The sequence below is a fragment of the Chiroxiphia lanceolata genome, chromosome W, assembly GCF_009829145.1.
Source record: "Chiroxiphia lanceolata isolate bChiLan1 chromosome W, bChiLan1.pri, whole genome shotgun sequence".
Lineage (NCBI taxonomy): Eukaryota > Metazoa > Chordata > Aves > Passeriformes > Pipridae > Chiroxiphia > Chiroxiphia lanceolata.
In genome coordinates this window covers 10,409,865-10,415,699 of record NC_045670.1, presented here as the reverse complement: position 1 = coordinate 10,415,699, position 5,835 = coordinate 10,409,865, and positions in this window count along the sequence as shown.

Below are 5,835 nucleotides of genomic sequence, written 5' to 3'. Positions count from 1 at the left end.
GTGGGCTGGAAGCTGCAACTACCAAGTTTCATTGTTGGACCCCGTGGGCGGTGACTATATACATTTTTCCACTCTCATCTTTTCTTTCCCTTACTCTCCTTTGCCCTTATCCTGTCTTTCCTTTCTCTCCCTTATGCATTTTCCCTAAAGGTTATCTTTATGCCATATTGCTATAGATGACAGATATAGATGATAACACCCAAAATGGCAACATACCTGTTTACCTTTGAAACAAAATTGTTCTAAAATAAACCCTACATATATATGTTTTCAAACACTGATCATTTAGTGTCGTTTCACTCTAATCCACCCCAAGGGATTTATTAATAAGAACCTGGGTTACCCCCTCCCTTTCTGGGGCGGGTCATAAACAGGGGCGTCTGGACCAGTCACAATGGGGTGTTTCTGCTCACTTCAGCTTCCAACACCGTCATCTCTTGAGAGCCCCCTGTCACTCTGTCACTCCAGAAATAGAAATAGACTCTGTCTCCACATGCCCTGATGGCATTAGAGTGCATTGTGCACCAGTGTCTACCAAAGCCTTGTCTTCTTGTGGTTGTGATGTGCTAGGCCATTGGATCCACACAGTCCAAGAGACAGTTATCCTGTGCCTCTACCTGGTTGGAGGCAGGGCCCTTCTAGTGCTGGTTTTGGTAGTTGTGACTTTCTCCCTGTGAATACATCTGAATGGTCCCTTCTGGAAGGTTGGTGGGACAAATTATATGTATGCAGGTACCCCAGATACCATGCTACAGCTAAAGTACTAGGAAAAATTTTATTTCCAAAAGTTGAAAATGCTAACAAATACGGTGCTAGTTACACCAGGTAGACAAAACGCAGAGCACCTGTTCTCTCGGTGCCTTTTTATAGCCTGCCTGACCCTCCTGTGGGGGCTTCCAGACATGATTGTGAGAACTTTATCTTTTCTTGTAACAGGGAGTCAACCTCCCTGGCAGGCAGAGAGAGAAATACACATAAAGCTATTCATGGGAAGAAATCCTCTCCCAGGTAGCAAAGTTTCCTTGAGTCTTTTTTTTTCCTCCTCGAGCAATTCTTCCAAAGGTTTTCTACACTTACATTCAATTCCCTCACTCAAGGAAAACATTCCCACCAGGACTAGAAATATAGAGCACAATAGTGTACAGAGGCATGTGGCAAAGCATATAGGAAAGGAATGAACATGTAATGCTATGAGGTGAATGCCCCAGTCTTCCTGTCACAATATTAAACCGTTCAGCTAGCAAGGCATGACCGACAAGGTGCCTTAGTCACCATATGGAATCCCATCAATGGCAAAGTCCCTCTCAATGCAGCTGGTTCAGCAGTTATGTGGAAGTAGCACATGCTGTCAGACTGAGAACAGTGTAGTATTGAGACAGGAGGCAGCATATCAGCAACTGGACTGGGAAAGTTCTCAAACATAAAATAGAGGTTTTGGTGGACACTGGTGCAACATTTTCTGTGTTAAATCAAGAATTAAATGTTAATGTATCTTTGAATGTTATAGGAGTAACTGGTCAACATCAGAAGGTATTGTTTATGAAACCTTTAAGTTTCAAATTAGGTAAGACCTTAGGTATGCACAAGTTCCTTTATATGCCTCATGCACCTAAATCGCTTGTAGGATGGGATTTATTAAAAAAATTGAATGCAAAAATTAATTTTGAAAATGGGGAAATGCAAATTAAAGTAAGAGAAAATGAACTAATCTAAGTGTTAAGTCTTACTTTAATTCAGCCACAGATATTGGGAGAAGTGTCATCATCAATCCTTGATCAAGTCTTCCCTGGAATGTGGGTCGATGGGACCCCAGGAAGAGCTAAAACTGCACAACCAGTACAAGTAAGGCTAAAACCCAGAACACAATTGGTAAGAATCAAACAGTATCCTCTCTAACTAGAGGACAGAAAAGGGATTAAAGAGATAATTGAAAATTTTAGCAAATTTGGGTTGTTAATTGAATGCAAATCAGAACATAATACCCCTATATTGCCAATCCGAAAAACAGATGGCAAAAGTTATAGGTTGGTACAACGTTTAAGGGGCATTAATAAAATTGTTGAAGAGCTCCACCCAGTAGTAGCAAATCCATATACACTTTTGACCAAACTAAAAAATGAATGTCTGGTTTTCTGTTCTACACTTAAAAGATGCCTTTTTCTGCCTGCCTTTGGACCCTAAAAGTCAAAAATTGTTCGCCCTTGAGTGGGAGAATCTGGACACAGGTCGCCGATCCCAGCTCACCTGGGCCGTATTACCTCAAGGATTTAAAAATAGCGCCACGATCTTAGGGAATCAACTTGCAAAAGATCTTGAAGAATGGACTGCATCGTCAGACAGCGAAGTCCTCCTGCAGTATGTGGATGACTTGTTAATTGCCACCAGGACCCAGGACGAATGTGGAGAATGGACTGTAAGCTTGTTAAACTTTCTAGGACTGAAAGGGTACAAGGTATCCAAAAACAAAGCCCAGATTGTCAAGAAAGAAGTCCCCTATCTAGGATATGAAATCTCAGGAGGACAACGTCATTTGGGACCAGAGAGGAAAGAAGCCATCTGCAAAATACCTTTGCCCCAGACTCCAAAAGAACTTTGCACATTTTTAGGAATGGCTGGCTGGTGTAGACTTTGGATCTACAAATATGGACTGATAGTCAAACCCCTATACCAGATTCCACAAGACGGGATTAAACAATTAGTGTGGACTGGGGAAGCTAAGCAAGCTTTCCATCAAGTAAAGAAGGAACTGATGCAAGCACCTGCACTAGGCCTCCAAGATGTGACCAAATCCTTCTGGCTTTTCTCACATGAAAGGTAAGGGATTGCATTGGAAGTCCTAGTCCAGCAGGTAGGACCATACTGACGAGCAGTGGCATAGTTCTCTAAGCAATTAGATGAAGTAAGCAAAGGATGGTCAGGATGCTTGAGGGCAGTAGCAGCAGTAGTGCTAAATACACAAGAAGATGAAAGTTCACAATGGGACAGAAAATGACTGTTCTAGTATCACATGTGGTTTCAGCAGTGCTAGAACAGAAAGAGAGTCACTGGTTCTCGCCCTCCAGGTTTCTCAAATACCAAGCCATCCTAGTAGAACAAGATGATGTCAAAATCATCACCACTAACATCGTAAATCCACCCACCTTTTTGTCCAGTTCAACGACTGCATGGGAACCAGCACATCACAATTGCGTCAAAACAATTGGGGCAACGTATTCCAGTCGACCGGACTTTAAAGATACACCACTGCCTGAGGCGGAAACGTGGTTTACCAATGGAAGCAGCAATGTGAAAAACAGAACCCGCAAGACAGGGTATGGAGAAATGACTGTAGATCAAGTCATTGAAGCACAGGCACTTTCTCCCAGCACCTCTGCACAAAAGGCAGAGATAATTGTGCTCACCAGAGCATTGCAATTAGGAAAAGGAAAGGACATCAATATATGGACAGACTCAAAGTATGCTTTTGGCGTAGTGCATGCCCACAGAGCAGTGTGGAAAGAAAGAGGATTGCTCACAGCTCAAGGAAAACAGATAAAGCATGCTGAAGAAATCTTAAAGCAACTCGAAACTGTCCAATTACCAAGAAAGATTGCCATTATGCATTGCAGAGGACATCAAAAAGGTAATACGGACCCGGAAAAAGGTAATCGATTGGCAGATCGAGAGGCGAAAAAGGCAGAAGAAAACGACCAGGTAGGACTCGCATCCTTAATCCCTGATGGCAAGATCATAGAGGTAAGCTCTCATGTATCATATTCAAAGGAAGATTTAAAATTAATAAAAGATCAGCAAGCTCAACTCAAAGGTAACATGTACCACTTAAAAACAGGACAAGTAGTAGTACCTGAAAGGGTACTATGGAAAGTTGTACAGGCAGAACATAACAAAACTCATTGGGGGGCAGATGTGATGCACAAACATCTAAAGAAACAAATTATAGGATGAAATTTATACATTACAGTTATCCAGGTTACTAAACAATGCAAAACTTGCCTCTACAATAATCCTCATACAACCAATAAAATCAAGATAGGGACAATTGGCAAAGGTAACCTCCCAGGACAACACTGGCAGAAAGATTTCTCAGAGTTGCCTAGGAAAGAGGAGTACCAATACTTATTGGTCCTAACATACCTTCTCAGGCTGGTCAGAGGCTTTCCTGATCCGAAGGCTCAAGAAGTTGTCAAGGTACTAAATGAAATTATCCCCAGGTTCGGAGTACCTGACATCATCTCTTCGGACCGAGGACCTCATTTTGTAGCTAGTATTATACAAAGGATTAGCAACATTCTGCAAATTAATTGGCAGTTACACACTCCATATCGACCACAGACAAGTCATCAAGTGGAAAAAATGAATCATTTGATAAAAAAACAATTGGCAAAAATCTGTCAAGAAGTAAATCTGCTTTGGTACCAGGCTTTACCTCTAGCCTTATTGTGAATAAGGGTCAAACCTAAGACTAAAGAAAGGCTAAGCCCTTTTGAGATGTTACACGGGAGACCCTATGGAAATTATTATCAAGGAGAAGACCTCATACAAGTTGGGGAAGGATATATACAGGAATATCTGATCTCATTGAGTAAACAATTGTCAGAAATTAACAAACAAGCAATAAGTACTCGCTCAAGGGGAATAGACCAGCCCTTACATAACATTTCCCCTGGAGAGTGGGTGTATGTTAAAATTTTTTCAGGTCAACCACTAGCTGAGAAGTGGAAAGGACCAAACCAAGTGCTTCTGACAACCTTCACAGCAATCAAAATCAAAAAAACAACCTACCCGGATTCACTATTCACGAGTAAAGAAGGCACCTAAAGAAACATGGATGTCAGAACCAGTAGGACCAACAACCCTCAAGTTTACTCGACACTAACCATTGGAACTCTGATAAGTATAATAACTGCCTCAAGCCATTACCTTAGACTGGTCATGGTCTCAGGTTTATATCGGATATTCTGGTATGTCTGGAAGAGACATTTCTAATTTAAACCTGGACACTGCGGTCATGCACAAAAATGAATCATATTTAAAACACAATTGGAAGAAAAGGAATGAGCTTAGTACCTTAACTGGAATAATTGGAGAGGAAATACGGATAGGATATAGAGGAATTAATGTATCTGCCCGTGAAAAACGAATTTCCCACACTCAAATCACTGTAAAAGACTCCATAGAATATAACAAGGGAAAAATGATTGGTCAGTCCGTCTGTGCATCTGATCAATGCTGGCACGACTTTACATTGGACAAACCAGTTTCCATAGTATGTCTTTGGGTTACTTTAAAAGGAGACAAGGCATTATCAAAGAAATTTGTAATAGACACTGAAATAAACACCACAACAAGAGTATCTACTTCAACAGTACAGACTTCTGCTAAACTGACTCCTTCCTCATATACACCCTCAGAATGTACAGAAAAAAGTCATAATCTTTCTCTTGTAGGACCTTATGTAATTAGACAATCTAATGAGCCAAAGTTACTCCTGGACCCTACATATTCGCTAAAAAAGGTCCAAGTAAAAATCCAAACAGACATATCCTCTATAAAAGGGGATTGTCGGCCCTTCATTCTCATGAAAAGATCTAACAGGATGGTTTGGATCAGGACTAGGTGTATTAAATTCCAAAGATCAGGAAATATTAATTAATAAACTCAGCACTGTAACCTCTGATTTGGGAAAACTGGAGGTACCAAGATCATCATTAATGACTATAGCTGAAACACAATATCTTACTGCAGACTTGATGATTTTGTTAGCTAAACACACATCTGAAGATTTTCATGTTGTGACCAATTTTTTAGAAGGTTTACAAGAAAATGTCTCAGTAG